This window comes from Pseudophryne corroboree, chromosome 2 (genome assembly GCF_028390025.1).
Source record: "Pseudophryne corroboree isolate aPseCor3 chromosome 2, aPseCor3.hap2, whole genome shotgun sequence".
NCBI lineage: Eukaryota > Metazoa > Chordata > Amphibia > Anura > Myobatrachidae > Pseudophryne > Pseudophryne corroboree.
The window spans coordinates 557,985,548-558,004,778 of NC_086445.1; the positions used below are offsets into that span (position 1 = coordinate 557,985,548).

Consider the following 19,231-nt stretch of genomic DNA (forward strand, 5'->3'; position numbering starts at 1 on the left):
CTGTGTGACTGCTCCCCAGCCTCGCAGGCTGGCATCCGTGGTCACCAGGACCCAGTCCTGAATGCCGAATCTGCGGCCCTCTAGAAGATGAGCACTCTGCAACCACCACAGGAGAGACACCCTTGTCTTTGGTGACAGGGTTATCCGCTGATGCATCTGAAGATGCGATCCGGACCATTTGTCCAACAGGTCCCACTGGAAAGTTCTTGTGTGGAATCTGCCGAATGGGATTGCTTCGTAGGAAGCCACCATTTTCCCCAGGACCCTTGTGCATTGATGCACTGACACTTGGCCTGGTTTTAGGAGGTTTCTGACTAGTTCGGATAACTCCCTGGCTTTCTCCTCCGGGAGAAACACCTTTTTCTGGACTGTGTCCAGGATCATTCCTAGGAATAGAAGACGTGTCGTCGGGATCAGCTGCGATTTTGGAATATTGAGAATCCAACCGTGCTGCCGCAACACTACTTGAGATAGTGCTACCCCGACTACCAACTGTTCCCTGGATCTTGCCCTTATCAGGAGATCGTACAAGTAAGGGATAACTAAAACTCCCTTCCTTCGAAGGAGTATCATCATTTCGGCCATTACTTTGGTAAAGACCCGGGGTGCCATGGACAAACCAAACGGCAGCGTCTGAAACTGATAGTGACAGTTCTGTACCACAAACCTGAGGTACCCTTGGTGAGAAGGGTAAATTGGGACATGGAGGTAAGCATCCTTGATGTCCAAAGACACCATATAATCCCCTTCTTTCAGGTTCGCAATCACCGCTCTGAGTGACTCCATCTTGAATTTGAACCTTTGTATGTAAGTGTTCAAGGATTTCAGATTTAAAATAGGTCTCACCGAGCCGCCCGGCTTCGGTACCACAAACAGCGTGGAATAATACCCCTTTCCCTGTTGCAGGAGGGGTACCTTGATTATCACCTGCTGGGAAAACAGCTTGTGAATGGCTTCCAATACCACCTCCCTGTCGGAGGGAGACGTCGGTAAAGCAGACTTTAGGAAACGGCGAGGGGGAGACGTCTCGAATTCCAATTTGTACCCCTGAGATACCACCTGAAGGATCCAGGGGTCCACCTGTGAGTGAGCCCACTGCACGCTAAAATTCTTGAGACGGGCCCCCACCGTGCCTGAGTCCGCTAGTAAAGCCCCAGCGTCATGCTGAGGACTTGGCAGAAACGGGAGAGGGCTTCTGTTCCTGGGAACTGGCTGTTTGCTGCAGCCTTTTTCCTCTCCCTCTGCCACGGGGCAGAAATGAGGAGCCTTTTGCCCGCTTGCCCTTATGGGGCCGAAAGGACTGCGCCTGATAATACGGCGTCTTCTTATGTTGAGAGGCTACCTGGGGTAAAAATGTGGATTTCCCAACAGTTCCCGTGGCCACCAGGTCTGATAGACCTACCCCAAATAACTCCTCCCCTTTATAAGGCAATACTTCCATATGCCTTTTGGAGTCAGCATCACCTGACCACTGCCTCGTCCATAACCCTCTTCTGGCAGAAATGGACAGCGCACTTACTCTTGATGCCAGTCGGCAAATATCCCTCTGTGCATCACGCATATATAGAAATGCATCTTTTAAATGCTCTATAGTCAGTAATATACTGTCCCTATCTAGGGTATTAATATTGTCAGTCAGGGAAACCGACCAAGCCACCCCAGCACTGCACATCCAGGCTGAGGCGATTGCTGGTCGCAGTATAACACCCGTGTGAGTGTATATACATCTTACGATATTCTCCTGCTTTCTGTCAGCAGGTTCCTTAAGGGCGGCCGTATCAGGAGACGGTAGTGCCACTTGTTTAGACAAACGTGTGAGCGCTTTATCCACCCTAGGGGGTGTTTCCCAACGTGCCCTATCCTCTGGCGGGAAGGGGTATGATGCTAATAACCTTTTAGGAATTATCAGTTTTTTATCGGGGGAAACCCACGCTTCATCACACACTTCATTTAATTCCTCAGATGCAGGAAAAACTACAGGCAGTTTTTTCTCACCAAACATAATACCCTTTTTAGTGGTACTTGTATTATCAGAAATATGTAAAACATTTTTCATAGCCTCAATCATGTAACGTGTGGCCCTACTGGAAGTCACATTCGTCTCTTCATCGTCGACACTGGAGTCAGTATCCGTGTCGGCGCGTGTATCTGCCATCTGAGGTAACGGGCGTTTTAGAGCCCCTGATGGCTTTTGAGACGCCTGGACAGGCACAAGCTGAGTAGCCGGCTGTCTCATGTCATCAACCGTCTTTTGTTAAGAGCTGACACTGTCACGTAATTCCTTCCATAAGCTCAGCCACTCAGGTGTCGACTCCCTAGGGGGTGACATCTCCATTACAGGCAATTGCTCCGCCTCCACACCATTTTCCTCCTCATACATGTCGACACAATCGTACTGACACACAGCACACACACAGGGAATGCTCTGATAGAGGACAGGACCCCACTAGCCATTTGGGGAGACGGAGGGAGAGTATGCCAGCACTCACCAGAGCGCTATATATATACAGGGATAACCTTATAGACGTGTTTTTCCCCTTATAGCTGCTGTTTTTGTTAATACTGCGCCTAATTAGTGCCCCCCTCTCTTGCTTTACCCTTTTCTGTAGTGCAGGACTGCAGGGGAGAGTCAGGGAGACGTCCTTCCGGCGGAGCTGTGAGGGAAAATGGCGCCAGTGTGCTGAGGAGATAGGCTCCGCCCCCTTCTCGGCTGACTTTTCTCCCGCTTTTTGCTGTATTCTGGCAGTAGTTAAAATACATCCATATAGCCCTGGGGGTTATATGTGATGCATTTTCGCCAGCCAAGGTGTTTTTATTGCTGCTCAGGGCGCCGCCCCCCCCCCCCCCCAGCGCCCTGCACTCTCAGTGACCGGAGTGTGAAGTGTGCCTGAGGAGCAATGGCGCACTGCTGCAGTGCTGTGCGCTACCTTGGTGAAGACTGATGTCTTCTGCCGCCGATTTTCCGGACCTCTTCTTGCTTCTGGCTCTGTAAGGGGGCCGGCGGCGCGGCTCTGGGACCGGGCTCCGAGGCTGGGCCTGTGTTCGGTCCCTCTGGAGCTAATGGTGTCCAGTAGCCAAGAAGCCCAAGCTGGCTGCAAGCAGGCAGGTTCGCTTCTTCTCCCCTTAGTCCCTCGATGCAGTGAGCCTGTTGCCAGCAGGTCTCACTGAAAATAAAAAACCTAAAACTAAACTTTTTCTAAGAAACTCAGGAGAGCCTCCTAGAATGCACCCTTCTCGGCCGGGCACAAAAATCTAACTGAGGCTTGGAGGAGGGTCATAGGGGGAGGAGCCAGTGCACACCAGGTAGTCCTAAAGCTTTACTTTTGTGCCCAGTCTCCTGCGGAGCCGCTATTCCCCATGGTCCTTACGGAGTTCCGAGCATCCACTAGGACGTCAGAGAAACAAGGGTGTAACTAGGGTATTTGGTGCCCAGGGCAAGGTAAAGAATGCCCCCCTCTCTCCTACACAAAAAAAAAATAATCACGCACTTCCGAAAAAGGAACACGGTCAGCTGGGGATAGGCATAATCACTGTTTTGGTGAGTAACTGAAAGAGACACATGGGGCAGAGAGATAGGGGGAGACACTGGAAAGAGAATGAGAAACCAGGGGCAGAGAGAGATGGAGAGAGAGAGAGATGGAGATAGAGAGAGATGGAGATAGAGGGAGATGGAGATGGAGAGAGAGAGAGAGAGAGAGGAGGAACAGGGGAGAGAGAGAGAGAGAGAGGAGGATCAGGAGAGAGAGAGAGAAAGGAGGATCAGGAGAGAGAGAGAGAGGAGGATCAGGAGAGAGAGAGAGAGAGAGAGAGAGAGAGAGAGGAGGATCAGGAGAGAGAGAGAGAGAGAGAGAGAGAGAGAGAGAGGGGATCAGGAGGAGAGAGAGAGAGAGAGGAGGATCAGGAGAGAGAGAGAGAGAGAGAGAGAGAGAGAGAGAGAGGATCAGGAGAGAGAGAGAAAGGAGGATCAGGAGAGAGAGAGAGAGAGAGAGAGAGAGGATCAGGAGGAGAGAGAGAGAGAGAGAGAGAGAGAGAGAGAGAGAAAGGAGGATCAGGAGGAGAGAGAGAGAGAGAGAGAGAGAGAGAGAGAGAGAGAGAGGGGATCAGGAGGAGAGAGAGAGAGAGAGGGGGGGGGGAGGATCGGGAGGAGAGAGAGAGGGGCACATGGGAGAGAGGGAGACAGAAACCAGGACCAGACAGAGAGAGGGAGATATGGGGAAGAGAGAGATAGAGACAGTGGCGGAACTGGAGATTGGTGGGCCCCGGTGCAACAATATGCATTGGGCCCCTCTACCTTATTAAAATAAGATTTTACTCACCGGTAAATCTATTTCTAATAGTCCGTAGTGTATGCTGGGAAGTCCGTAAGGACCATGGGGAATAGCGGCTCCGCAGGAGACTGGGCACAATTAAGGAAGCTTTAGTACTACCTGGTGTGCACTGGCTCCTCCCCCTATGACCCTCCTCCAAGCCTCAGTTAGGATACTGTGCCCGGAAGAGCTGACACAATTAGGAAGGATTTTGAATCCCGGGTAAGACTCATACCAGCCACACCAATCACACCGTACAACTCGTGATACTATACCCAGTTAACAGTATGAAAAACAACGAAGCCTCTCAACAGATGGCTTCTCAACAATAACCCGTTAGTTTAACAATAACTATATACAAGTATTGCAGACAATTCGCACTTGGGATGGGCGCCCAGCATCCACTACGGACTACGAGAAATAGATTTACCGGTGAGTAAAATCTTATTTTCTCTGACGTCCTAGTGGATGCTGGGAACTCCGTAAGGACCATGGGGATTATACCAAAGCTCCCAAACGGACGGGAGAGTGCGGATGACTCTGCAGCACCGAATGAGAGTACTCAAGGTCCTCCTTAGCCAGGGTATCAAATTTGTACAATTTAGCAAACGTGTTTGCCCCTGACCAAGTAGCAGCTCGGCAAAGTTGTAAAGCCGAGACCCCTCGGGCAGCCGCCCAAGAAGAGCCCACCTTCCTTGTGGAATGGGCTTTTACAGATATAGGATGCGGCAGTCCCGCCGCAGAATGCGCCAGCTGAATTGTGCTACAAATCCAGCGAGCAATAGTCTGCTTAGAAGCAGGAGCACCCAGCTTGTTGGGTGCATACAGGATAAATAGCGAATCAGTTTTCCTGACTCTAGCCGTCCTGGAAACATAAATTTTCAGGGCCCTGACTACGTCCAGCAACTTGGAATCCTCCAAGTCCCTAGTAGCCGCAGGCACCACAATAGGTTGGTTCAAATGAAAAGCTGATACCACCTTAGGGAGAAACTGTGGACGAGTCCTCAATTCTGCCCTATCCATATGGAAAATTAGATAAGGGCTTTTACACGACAAAGCCGCCAATTCTGACACATGCCTGGCCGAAGCCAAGGCCAATAGCATGACCACCTTCCACGTGAGATATTTTAAATCCACGGTTTTAAGTGGTTCAAACCAATGTGATTTTAGAAATTCCAACACCACATTGAGATCCCAAGGTGCCACTGGAGGCACAAAAGGTGGCTGAATATGCAGCACTCCCTTTACAAAAGTCTGAACTTTAGGCAGTGAAGCCAGTTTTTTCTGGAAGAAAAATCGACAGCGCCGAAATCTGGACCTTAATGGAACCCAATTTTAGGCCCATAGTCACTCCTGACTGTAGGAAGTGCAGAAATCGACCCAGCTGAAATTCCTCTGTTGGGGCCTTCCTGGCCTCACACCACGCAACATATGCAGTGATAATGGTTTGCGGTTACTTCTTTCCTAGCTTTAATCAGCGTAGGAATGACTTCCCCTGGAATGCCCTTTTCCTTTAGGATCCGGTGTTCAACCGTCATGCTGTCAAACGCGGCCGCGGTAAGTCTTGGAACAGACAGGGCCCCTGTTGTAGCAGATCCTGTCTGGGCGGCAGAGGCCAAGGGTCCTCTGATAGCATTTCTTGAAGTTCTGGGTACCAAGCTCTTCTTGGCCAATCCGGAACCACGAGTATCGTCCTTACTCCTCGCCTTCTTATTATTCTCAGTACCTTTGGTATGAGCGGTAGAGGAGGGAACACATAAACCGACTGGTACACCCACGGTGTCACTAGAGCGTCCACAGCTATCGCCTGAGGGTCCCTTGACCTGGCGCAGTATCTTTGTAACTTTTTGTTGAGGCGAGACGCCATCATGTCCACCTGTGGCCTTTCCCAACGGTTTACCAGCATTTGGAAGACTTCTGGATGAAGTCCCCACTCTCCCGGGTGGAGGTCGTGCCTGCTGAGGAAGTCTGCTTCCCAGTTGTCCACTCCTGGAATGAACACTGCTGACAGTGCTATCACGTGATTTTCCGCCCATCAAAGAATCCTTGTGGCTTCTGCCATCGCCATCCTGCTTCTTGTGCCTCCCTGTCGATTTATATGGGCGACTGCCGTGATGTTGTCTGATTGAATCAGTACCGACTGGTTTTGAAGCAGGGGTCTTGCATGACTTAGGGCATTGTAAATGGCCCTTAGTTCCAGAATATTTATGTGTAGGGAAATCTCCTCATTTGACCATAGGCCCTGGAAGTTTTTTCCCTGTGTGACTGCCCCCCAGCCTCAAAGTCCTGTATGCCGAATCTGCAGCCCTCTAGAAGATGAGCACTCTGCAGCCACCACAGCAGAGACACCCTGGTCCTTGGAGACAGGGTTATCAACCGATGCATCTGAAGATGCGATCCGGACCACTTGTCCAACAGGTCCCACTGAAAAGTTCTTGCATGGAACCTGCCGAATGGAATTGCTTCGTAGAAAGCTACCATTTTTCCCAGGACTCGCGTGCAGTGATGCACCGAAACCTGTTTCGGTTTCAGGAGGCCTCTGACTAGAGATGACAGCTCCTTGGGGAGAAACACTTTTTTCTGGTCTGTGTCCAGAACCATCCCCAGGAACAGTAGACGCGTCGTAGGAACCAGCTGCGACTTTGGAATGTTTAGAATCCAGTTGTGCTGTTGTAGCGCTTCCCGAGAAAGTGCTACCCGACCAACAACTGCTCCTTGGACCTCGCCTTTATCAGGAGATCGTCGAAGTACGGGATAATTAAAACTCCCTTTTTTCGAAGGAGTATCATCCTTTCGGCCATTACCTTGGTAAATACCCTCAGTGCCGTGGACAGGCCAAACGGCAGCATCTGAAATTGGTAATGACAATCCTGTACCACAAATCTGAGGTACTCCTGGTGAGGATGGTAAATGGGGACATGCAGGGGGATTACATGGTATCCCTGGACATCAAGGTCCAGGGATACCATGTAATCCCCCTCGTCCAGGCTTGCAATAACCGCCCTGAGCGATTCCATCTTGAACTTGAATTTTTTTATATACGTGTTCAAGGATTTCAAATTTAAAATGGGTCTCACCGAACCGTCCGGTTTCGGTACCACAAACATTGTGGAATAGTAACCCCGTCCTTGTTGAAGTAGGGGCACCTTGACTATCACCTGCTGGGAACACAGCTTGTGAATTGCCTCTAGCACAGCCTCCCTGCCTGAGGGAGTTGTCGGCAAGGCAGATTTGAGGAAACGGCGGGAGGGGGGGGGGGGGGGGGGGGGAGACGCCTCGAATTCCAGCTTGTACCCGAGATACTACTTGAAAGATCCAGGGATCCACCTGCGAGCGAGCCCACTGATCACTGAAATTTTTGAGATGGGCCCCCACCGTACCTGGCTCCGCCTGTGGAGCCCCACCGTCATGCGGCGGACTTGGAGGAAGCGGAGGAGGACTTTTGCTCCTGGGAACCGGCTGTTTGTTGCAGCTTTTTCCCCCTACGTCTGCCTTTGGGCAGAAAGGACACGCCTTTTCCCCGCCTGCTTTTCTGGGGCCGAAAGGACTGTACCTGATAATACGGTGCTTTCTTAGGCTGTGAGGGAACATGGGGCAAAAATGCTGACTTCCCAGCTGTTGCTGTGGAAACCAGGTGTGAGAGACCATCCCCGAATAACTCCTCACCCTTATAAGGCAAAACTTCCATGTGCCTTTTAGAATCTGCATCCCCTGTCCACTGCCGAGTCCATAAGCCTCTCCTGGCAGAAATGGACATTGCACTTATTTTAGATGTCAGCCGGCAAATATCCCTCTGTGCATCTCTCATGTATAAGACTGCATCTTTTATATGCTCTATGGTTAGCAATATAGTGTCCCTGTCACATCCATGCTGAAGCAATAGCTGGTCTCAGTATAGTACCTGAGTGTGTATATACACTTCAGGATAGCCTCCTGCTTTCTATCAGCAGGCTCCTTTAGGGCGGCCGTATCCGGAGACGGTAGTGCCACCTTCTTTGACAAGCATGTGAGCGCTTTATCCACCCTAGGGGGTGTCTCCCAACGTGACCTATCCTCTGGCGGGAAAGGGTACGCCATTAGTAACCTTTTAGAAATTACCAATTTTTTATCGAGGGAAGCCCACGCTACTTCACACACTTCATTTAATTCTTCAGAAGGGGGAAAAACCACTGGTAGTTTTTTCTCCCCAAACATAATACCCTTTTTTGTGGTACCTGGGGTTACATCAGAAATGTGTAAAACATTTTTCATTGCCTCAATCATGTAACGCGTGGCCCTATTGGACATTACATTAGTCTCTTCGTCGTTGACACTGGTATCAGTATCCGTGTCGACATCTGTGTCTGCCATCTGAGGTAGCGGGCGTTTTAGAGCCCCTGATGGCCTTTGAGACGCCTGGGCAGGCACGAGCTGAGAAGCCGGCTGTCCCGCATTTGGCATGTCGTCAAATTTTTTATGTAAGGAGTCGACACTTTCACGTAATTCCTTTCATAAGTCCATCCACTCAGGTGTCCGCCCCTCAGGGGGTGACATCACATTTATAGGCATCTGCTCCGCCTCCACATAAGTCTCCTCATCAAACATGTCGACACAGCCGTACCGACACACCGCACACACACAGGGAATGCTCTGACAAAGGACAGGCCCCCACAAAGCCCTTTTGAGGAGACAGAGAGAGAGTATGCCAGCACACACCAGAGCGCTATATAATACAGGGACTAACTGAATTATATCCCCTTATAGCTGCTTATATATATATATATATATATATATATATATATATATATATATATATATATATATATATATATATATATATATATATATATATAATATATATATATATATATATATATATATATATATATATATTTTGATATACTGCGCCTAAATATAGTGCCCCCCCCTCTCTTTTTTTACCCTTCTGTAGCTGTAGACTGCAGGGGAGAGTCAGGGAGCTTCCTTCCAGCGGAGCTGTGAGGGAGAAATGGCGCCAGTGTGCTGAGGGAGGTAGCCCCGCCCCTTTTTTGGCGGACTTCTCCCGCGTTTTTATAACTCTGGCAGGGGTATTAATTTACACCTATATAGCCTCTGGGACTATATATGGTGTAGATTTTGCCAGCCAAGGTGTGTAACATTGCCCTCAGGGCACCCCCCCCCCAAGCGCCCTGCACCCATCAGTGACCGCAGTGTGAGGTGTACATGAGGAGCAATGGCGCACAGCTGCAGTGCTGTGCTCTACCTTGGTGAAGACTGAAGTCTTCTGCTGCCGCTTTTCCGGACCATCTTCATGCTTCTGGCTCTGTAAGGGGGACGTCGGCGCGGCTTCGGGAACGAACACCAAGGTCGGGTCCTGCGGTCGATCCCTCTGGAGCTAATGGTGTCCAGTAGCCTAAGAAGCCCAAACTACCACCAGTTAGGTAGGTTCGCTTCTTCTCCCCTTAGTCCCTCACTGCAGTGAGTCTGTTGCCAGCAGATCTCACTGTAAAATAAAAAACCTAAAATATACTTTCTCTCTAGGAGCTCAGGAGAGCCCCTAGTGTGCCTCCAGCTTGGCCGGGCACAAGATTCTAACTGAGGTCTGGAGGAGGGTCATAGTGAGAGGAGCCAGTGCACACCAGGTAGTACTAAAGCTTTCTTAATTGTGCCCAGTCTCCTGCAGAGCCGCTATTCCCCATGGTCCTTACGGAGTGCCCAGCATCCACTAGGACGTCAGAGAAAAATATGGATAGCACGTGCCACAGAAAAAACTGTAAGTGGGTGACTGAGGTAGGGCTGAGAGGGAGAGAGCGGGTGACTGAGGCAGGGCTGACAGGGAGAGAGCGGATGACTGAGATGTGCGGCTGCCAAGGGCCGGGGGCCGATGGTCTGGAGAGTTGGGCGCTGCAGCGGGGATCGCTGCTTTAAGGTCCTCTAGTGGTGACACAGTATAGTGCGAGACAGAAGCTGGCTAAAACTGTGTGCCAACAGCTAAGTATGTCTCCTGTGCTGGGGGCAGTTATGTTGGAGGCTGGGGTGACAGGGAGATAGTGGGTGACTGAGGCAGGGCTGACAGGGAGAGAGTGGGCGACTGGTGAGGCAGAGGTGACAGGGAGAGAGTGGGCGACTGGTGAGGCAGGGGTGACAGGGAGAGAGTGGGCGACTGGTGAGGCAGGGGTGACAGGGAGAGAGTGGGCAACTGGTGAGGCAGTGGTGACAGGGACGTACTGGGTGACTGGTGAGGCAGGGGTGACAGGGAGAGAGTGGGTGACTGAAGCAGGGGCGACAGGGAGATAGTGGATGACTGAGGCAGGGGTGACAGGGAGATAGTGGGCGACTGGTGAGGCAGTGGTGACAGGGACGTACTGGGTGACTGGTGAGGCAGGGGTGACAGGGAGAGAGTGGGTGACTGAAGCAGGGGCGACAGGGAGATAGTGGATGACTGAGGCAGGGGTGACAGGGAGATAGTGGGCGACTGGTGAGGCAGTGGTGACAGGGACGTACTGGGTGACTGGTGAGGCAGGGGTGACAGGGAGAGAGTGGGCAACTGGTGAGGCAGGTGTGATAGGGAGAGAGTGGGTGACTGAAGCAGGGGCGACAGGGAGATAGTGGATGACTGAAGCAGGGGCGACAGGGAGATAGTAGGTGACTGAGGCAGGGGTGAGAGGGAGATAGTGGGTAACAGGTATAGAGTGGGTGACTGAGGCAGAGGTGACAGAGAGAAAGTGTGCTTGCAGAAAGATGGCGGCCGCAGTGTGCAACCCTGTGCCAGTGGTTTCCTTTTCTGGCTCCCCACTCACCTCACCCTGTTATCCAGGCTCTCCTGGGGCAGTGCAGCAGGGGTGCGAGCACACCTCGGGAGGAGCAATGTAACGGTTAGGTGTGTGTGTGTGTGTGTGTGTGTGTGTGTGTGTGTGTGTGTGTGTGTGTGTGTGTGTGTGTGTATGTGTATATATATATATATATATATATATATATATATATATATATATACACACACACACATACATACATACATACATACATACATACATACATACAGTAAAAGACACACACATAGCAAAACACACATACACACGTATGACAAAACACACAAACAGCTAAACACACATAGCAAAACAATTGTACACACACACACACACACACACACATATAGCAAAATACGCACACAGATAACCACACACACTCTGGTACTTACATACTTTACCCCTACTGGCTGGCTCTCTGGTTCCGAGAAGGCCCTTCACGACTGACAGCAGCAGCAGCAGTGTGGTGCCGGGTTGAAGGGGAATGCAACTGCCTTCTCATCCCGACTGCCACCTCTCACTTATACACCCTCTGGTCTCTCTCATATTACTTCACATCTCTCCTTTTTCTCTCTAAGTCTTGCTCTCTTTTACACACATGCTATCTTGTTTTATTTCTGCCACACACACGCTATCTCATTCTGTCTCTCATACTATACATCCCTACACTGCCTCTCTCATACATTCATACATCCCGCACGCTGATGCACTCATACATCCCGCACGCTGGGGGGCGACACACAGGGGATGACACATAGGGCGCAGGGGACTGGACGGGGTGGCGACGCGCAGGGGACTGGACGGGGTGGCGACACACAGGGCACCGGGGACTGGACGGCGGTGGCGACACAGGGCACCGGGGACTGGACGGGGTGGCGACACACAGGGCACCGGGGACTGGACGGGGGTGGCGACACACAGGGCACAGGGGGCAAAAAGCAGGGCGCAGGGGACCGACACGCAGGGCACATGAGTCTGTATGGGAGGGCAACATGCAGGGCACCGGGGTCTGTATGGAGGGGGGGCGACATGCAGGGCGCAGTGGACTACTGGGGGCGACGACATGCAGGGCACAGGGCACTGTATGGGGAGGGTGACATGTAGGGCACAGGGGACTGTATGGGGAGGCGACACGCAGGGCACAGGGGCTGTATGGGTAAGGGCGATGAGCAGGACGCAGGGGACTGTATGGGGAGGCGACACGCAGGGCACAGGGGCTGTATGGGTAAGGGCGATGAGCAGGACGCAGGGGACTGTATGGGGAGGCGACACGCAGGGCACAGGGGCTGTATGGGTAGGGGCGATGCGCAGGACGCAGGGGACTGTATGGGGAGGCGACACGCAGGGCACAGGGGCTGTATGGGTAGGGGCGATGCGCAGGACGCAGGGGACTGTATGGGGAGGCGACACGCAGGGCACAGGGGCTGTATGGGTAGGGGCGATGCGCAGGACGCAGGGGACTGTATGGGGAGGCGACACGCAGGGCACAGGGGCTGTATGGGTAGGGGCGATGCGCAGGACGCAGGGGACTGTATGGGGAGGCGACACGCAGGGCACAGGGGCTGTATGGGTAGGGGCGATGCGCAGGACGCAGGGGACTGTATGGGGAGGCGACACGCAGGGCACAGGGGCTGTATGGGTAGGGGCGATGCGCAGGACGCAGGGGACTGTATGGGGAGGCGACACGCAGGGCACAGGGGCTGTATGGGTAGGGGCGATGCGCAGGGGACTGTATGGGGAGGTGACATGCAGGGCACAGGGGTCTGTATGGGTGGGGGCGATGCGCAGGACGCAGGGGACTGTATGGGGAGGTGACATGTAGGGCACAGGGGACTGTATGGGGAGGTGACATGTAGGGCACAGGGGACTGTATGGGGAGGTGACATGCAGGGCACAGGGGACTGTATGGGTGGGGGCGATGCGCAGGGGACTACCAGAATGAGCCACAAGCAGGAGACTGTTTGGGGGCCACACACATGGGTAGGGGCAACACACAGGGCGCAGGGGACTGTACTGAGGGGGGCGACACACAGGACAAAGCAGACTGTAAGGGGGGGTAACACCTAGTGCAGGGGACTGCAAGGGTGGGCAACATGCAGGGCTCAGGGGACTGTATGGGGGGGTCGACACGCAGGGCACAGGGGACTGTATGGGTGAGGGTGACACGCATGGGAACTACAGGGGTGAGCCACAATCAGAAGACTGTTTGGGGGGCCACACACATGGAGGAGGGGTCAACACATAGGACGCAGCGGACTGTAAGGAGGGGACAACACACAGGGCGCATGGGACTGTAAAGGGGGGCAACATGCAGGGCACAAGGGACTGTATTGCGGGGCAACACCCAGGGAACTGTACAGTGGGGTGACTTGTCACAATCTGGGGAGCACTCACCTGGTGAGAAGGAGCAGGATCAGGTATGGAGGAACCAGCTAAGGAGGCTGCAGAGAGGACCAGTCCGGCAGCAACAGCTAGGAAGGGCTTCAGTGAAGTCCGACAATGCATTCAGCTTTACCCGCATCCTTTTGGTGAGGGGAGGCAAACACCCAGGCTGGCGGCAGATGCAGGGCTGGCAGAATGATCTAGGCGGGCGGCGGTAGCGGGCACACACACAAGGGCAGTGTCTGGAGGAAGGGGGCGGAAGCGGCTTTTGCCGAGGTCCGCAGCCACACTGCGGGGCACCAGCGGCTTTTGCTGAGGTCCGGGGGCCACACTGCGGGGCACGTCACTGGTGCACCGTGCAGGCAGTGTCTGGGGAAAGGCGTGATCAGCTCTGGCGCTATGGGTGTCAAGGGAGTGCTGGACCTGGTGCTGGGGGCTGTGGCTGCAGAGGAAGCTCCGGAGGGCAGGGGGACAGCCCATAGCCACGCATGCAGGGCGCAGGGGAGTACCATGGCTGTAGAGGAAGCTCCGGAGAACAGGGGGACAGCCCATAGTCATGCATGCCGAGCGCAGGGTTGTACCGTCACTGGTGCACCGTGCAGGCAGTGTCTGGGGGAAGGAGCATAGGCGTGCGCAGCTTATTTTATTAGGGTGCGCACCGCCAGAGGGGCTTGTCTAGCACTATTTTACATTCTCTCAGTAAAATCACATGGCTTAATCTAATTTATCCCTTGTTCCCAATAGTACATGTAGATATAATACACCCCAGAAAAATAAAATTAATAAAATGAAGCATAATGGCAAGACCACTGGCCAGTATTCCACTCTTGCATAACCCTGAGCCCCAGCTGCCACTGCGCCCTGTCGCTGCTTACACTTCCCCAACCTATCCCTGACCCAGTGGCAGAACTAGAGTGTGGTGGGCCTAGGTGCATATGCATTCTCTTGCACCCCAGCACCTACACCCTGATTTTGAGTGGGACACTCTGAAAATTGTGAGATTTAGGGGGCGAACATTTGAGTTATTCACATTATGTCACACAGTATGAGCCGAAAATTCACATTATGCCACACAGTATGAGCTAAAATTCACATTATGCCACACAGTATGAGCTAAAATTCACATTATGCCACACAGTATGAGCCAAAATTCACATTATGCAGCACAGTATGAGACGAAATTGACATTATGCCACACAGTTTGAGCTGAAATTCACATTATGCCACAACGTATGAGACGAAATTCACAATATGCCACACGGTATGAGCCAAAATTCACAATATGCCACACTGTATGAGCCACAATTCACATTATGCCAGAAGGCATGAGACGAAATTCACATTATGCCACAATTCATGAGCCGAAATTTACAATATGCCACAAGGCATGAGCCGAAATTCAGAATATGCCACAAGGTATGAGCCTAAATTCACAATATGCTACACGGTGTGAGCCGAAATTCACAATATGCCACATGGTATGAACCGAAATTCACAATATGCTATACGGTATGAACCGAAATTCACAATATGCCACACAGTATGAGCCGAAATTCACAATATGCAAATGGTATGAGCCGAAATTCACATTATGTTACACGGTATGAACAGAAGAAATGCATATTCTGGTTTTCATATTCGGAGGATGACACTGGGGTGAGGCAGAGGGTGACAGCCATGAGGGTGACACTGGGGTGATGCAGTCGAAGAAAGGCAGAGGGTGACATGTAGTGGGAAACAGAGGGTGATACTGGGGTAACAGTGGGTGATAGGCAAATGGTAACACTGGGGACATGTAGTGGGTGATAGGCAAATGGTAACACTGGGGACATGTAGTGGGTGACAGGCAAATGGCAACACTGGGGACATGTAGTGGGGGACAGGTAGAGAGAGTGACAGCCATGAGGGTAGCACTGGGGTGAGGCAGTGAGAGAAAGGCAGAGGGTAACACTGAGGATACTTAGTAGATGACAGGCAGAGGGTGACACTGGGGACATGTAGTGGGAAACAACAAAAACAGAGAAAGATTGTCTCTTTGTTGGCGCACTTAAGAAACTATGAAAAAGAAATATATTTATGTATTCTGAATTTTTAACCCGCAGGACAAGTAGTGGGGACAGGCAGAGAGTTTGACACTGGGGTGAGGCAATGGGACATAGACAGAGGGGCACACTATGGACAAGTAATGGGTGACATGCATAGGGAGACACTAGTGATACGTACTGGGTGACATGGAGGAAGGTTGGGGGTGCAGCAGATGGGCATTTGGAGCTGTGAGGGGAGAGTGGGGCATGTGTGGGCAGCAAGTATTGAGAACGCTCCTAATGAAAAAGCTGAGAGAAGACCATGTACCCTGGCCACACCACATCCATTAATGTGGAGACCTGACAGCATACTTGCCTACCCTCCCGGAATGGGCGGGAGGCTCCCGAAAAACGGGTGACCCTCCCGCCCCCCCGGAAGAGCAGGCAAGTCTCCCGGTCACAGGGGTCCCCCTCTGCCCGGCCGACCACTTAACGAGTAAAGTGGGCGGTCCGGGCAGGTGATGACGCGATTCTTGTTGAATCGCGTCATCGTAACCACGCCCCCTGCTGTATAATGCCGGTAATCGCGGCATTACACAGCAGGGGGCGTGGCTTACACAATGCTGTCAGAAGCCCCGCCCCGTTACGCCTCTGGTCCGCCCCCTGCACGGCATCTCAGCCTGAGAGCAGCCCAGAAGTCGGCAACTCTGCCTGACAGACACCGGGAAGAGCCAGCATGAAGCAGAGAGTTGGGTAAGTGGGACAAACCTTGGCTGTGGGCAGCTACTCTCTCCAGTACCACCAGCTGGCTCAGCTTCGCCGACACCTTTCCCTGCAGACGCTCTGAGTCCTGGCCCCTCAGCAGCTCTTTCAGTGTGCACTCTACTCCGTCCATCACCTCCGCGGGTCCCGCAGCCATGGCATCCTGTAAATAGAATCTGTCAAACAAGTCATGTCACACAAACACAGGGGCCGCTGGGGGGAGTACAGACAGCACGTGCAGAGTAGAAACTTGCCCGCTTCTCCATGATCCTTAGTGGACCCGCTTCACCATGACTGTGGAGCTGGTATATGTAATAGGCTAACACTGAGGGGTACCTGACATTAGGGTATGCCTGTGCAATACCCCCCATGATTAGAACGCATACATATACATTTAAACACGCATATGGGTTTGGTATGCATGACAGCCGGATGGGATGCCGGCAGTCAAAATACCGACGCCAGCATCCAGAGGAATTCAATCCTGACGGGTGATTTAACTAATCTATCCTCTGTCCCCTACCCCCTAAGCCTAACCCTAACCTCCCCTCCCTAAACTCCACCTGGTGGTGCCTTATCTTAACCCCCCTGTCCGCAGCCTAACCCTAACCTCCCACCTACTGTAGCCTAACCCTATCCCCTCCAGTGTCGGCTAAATCTACCCCCCTCCCCCTCCTCCCCCCTTCTCCGGCAGTAGGCAAAGTTTTGTGGCTATACTTACAATGGCCGGGATCCTAACACATACACAGACATGGTACACACACTGTACATATACACACAAATACAAAACATACATATACACATACAGTACATATAAACACACACACACACACAGAACACATACATATGCACATATATAGAACACATACACATACAGTACATATAAACACACACACACAGAACACATACACATACAGTACATATAAACACACACACACAGAACACATACACATACAGTACATATAAACACAGAACACATACACATACAGTACATATAAACACACACACACAGAACACATACACATACAGTACATATAAACACACACACACAGAACACATACACATACAGTACATATAAACACATACACAGAACACATACATATGCACATATATACACTAGAGTATACACACAAACCCACTGACACCTGGAGGATGGAGCCCAGTGGTAGCTGCAGGAACCAGGAGCAGATCAGTGCTGGCAGTCGTGCAGGGCACTTTTCATCATTAAGCTCCGCCCACTAGCGGCTTATGCCGCGATTCGCGGGTCGGTGGGGGAGGGGGCGGAGCCAATATGACACCATTCAAAGAGAAATATGTCATAATGGCTCCAGCCCTCACTACCAACCCGCAAATCGCGGCATATAGCCGCGAGTGGGCGGGGCTTCAAACACCGGGACAGGGACCCACTTGAAAAAAATATATATTTGATCCACGGTGGGGGGAAACTCACAGGTCCTTCCATTGCCCAAAGTTTAGTTGAGCCAGCTCTGGCATGCCCCTGGCCACTGCAAATGCCCTAGGCATTTGCCTATAGATAGGGCCGGCTCTGACTATCTGCTTACGTTCTCCGCTGCCACCTGTCAAGTGTCAGGGTTGCTGGACATTAGGGGGTGCCTGTGCGCACCAGGCACCCCCCGTGCACACACCTATGAGAAGGAGTGATCAGCTCTGCCGCTGTGGGTGTCACGGAAAGTGCTGGTGCTGGGGACCGTGGCTGCAGATGAAGCTCCGGAGGGCACTGGGACAGCCCATAGCTGCGTATGCCTGCAGGGGAGTATCGTGTCTGCAGTGGAAGCTCCGTGGGCAGGGGGACAGCCCATGGCCGTCGGGCAGGAAGGAGGCGCAGAAGGGGGAGAGAATAGAGAACGGGCTGCGCCTCCTTTCTTTGAGTTCACCTTCTCTGGAGCAGCAGCATCAGTCCGGTATGTGATCCGGATGAGCTGCCCGGGGCTGTTGTATGCTTGTGCCTGGAGCACACAGGGGATAAAGGAAGCTGTGCTAAGCACTATTGAACTTCCCGCTCCTAGCTGACTGCGGCGATCACGTGATGTAAGCCGGCCCAGGCACCGCTCGAACTGGACAATTAAATCTATTTAATGTGAGCGGTGCCAGGGCTAGTTATTGTCACAGTGTGCCCCCAGTAGCCCCAAAACACTCCCCAGCCCCACTGAATTACCGAAGTGTAGGCAGTTCCCCTGTAGTTTACTGTATGAAAATGGGAGGCAGTGAAAAAGTCGGCCATGTTTGTGCTCTCATATGAAGCCTCTGTGAGTACACCCCCTGCTGGCGGCCACTGCGCAGCCGCAACAAATTGAAAAGCCCTATCTTTATAATGGGGCATATTTTACGGAATTAAAAAAAAACTATAACTTTCTAAAACACCACAACCCCAAAAGGCACTACACTGGGGCATACTCTATCTAATAAAACAAACCCCAAGTCTTAATTCGTCCTCTATCCTGAGTTATGCCTTCCCAAAAAAATCTTCATTCACTCTATAGGAAAACGGTGTCAAAAAGCCACTGAGGGAGTGGCAGAAAAAAACTGACAGTTGGAACTTTAGCTTACTCCCAATTCCTCATTTTTTATTATTTTGCCCTGAAATTTGGCATGCAGCAGCGGGTGACGATTCTACGCGCCCATGCCAAATTTCAGCTCAGTATGTCCAATCACTTTTGAAGTATAGCCCCTCAAACACCATGCCCCCATCTCACAAGTTCCCTATGGGAGAATTCCGTTTGTTCGATTCAGCCTTAATATAAGGGCACGACCGTGCCCTTATAATATATATATATATAGAAAGTGGAGTGCAAAGGAGCGCCTGCTGGTGTTATTTATAAGAACTAAATTTATGGTGAATCACCATGTGAGACGTGAAACAAAAGTGTTTTAAGAGAATAACTTATCTCCATAAACGTCTTCAGTTCTGATGACACTTTGAAACACATAAAATTAAAAAAGAGAAAAAGAA

The 19,231-nt window shown here is 51.8% G+C and overlaps 1 long non-coding RNA gene across 2 annotated transcripts in view; it reads right to left on the reverse strand.

Moving 5' to 3' along the window:
• Positions 1–18,148, reverse strand: part of LOC135050976 (uncharacterized) — a 187,150-nt gene extending 169,002 nt beyond the window's left edge. For both annotated transcript variants that reach the window (XR_010241964.1, XR_010241965.1), the window contains exons 1-2: positions 17,907–18,148; positions 16,267–16,423 (exon numbers count right to left, since the gene is read on the reverse strand). This is a non-coding gene — a long non-coding RNA (uncharacterized LOC135050976). The remainder of the gene's footprint in view (positions 1–16,266; positions 16,424–17,906) is intronic.
• Positions 18,149–19,231: the final 1,083 nt, after the last annotated feature.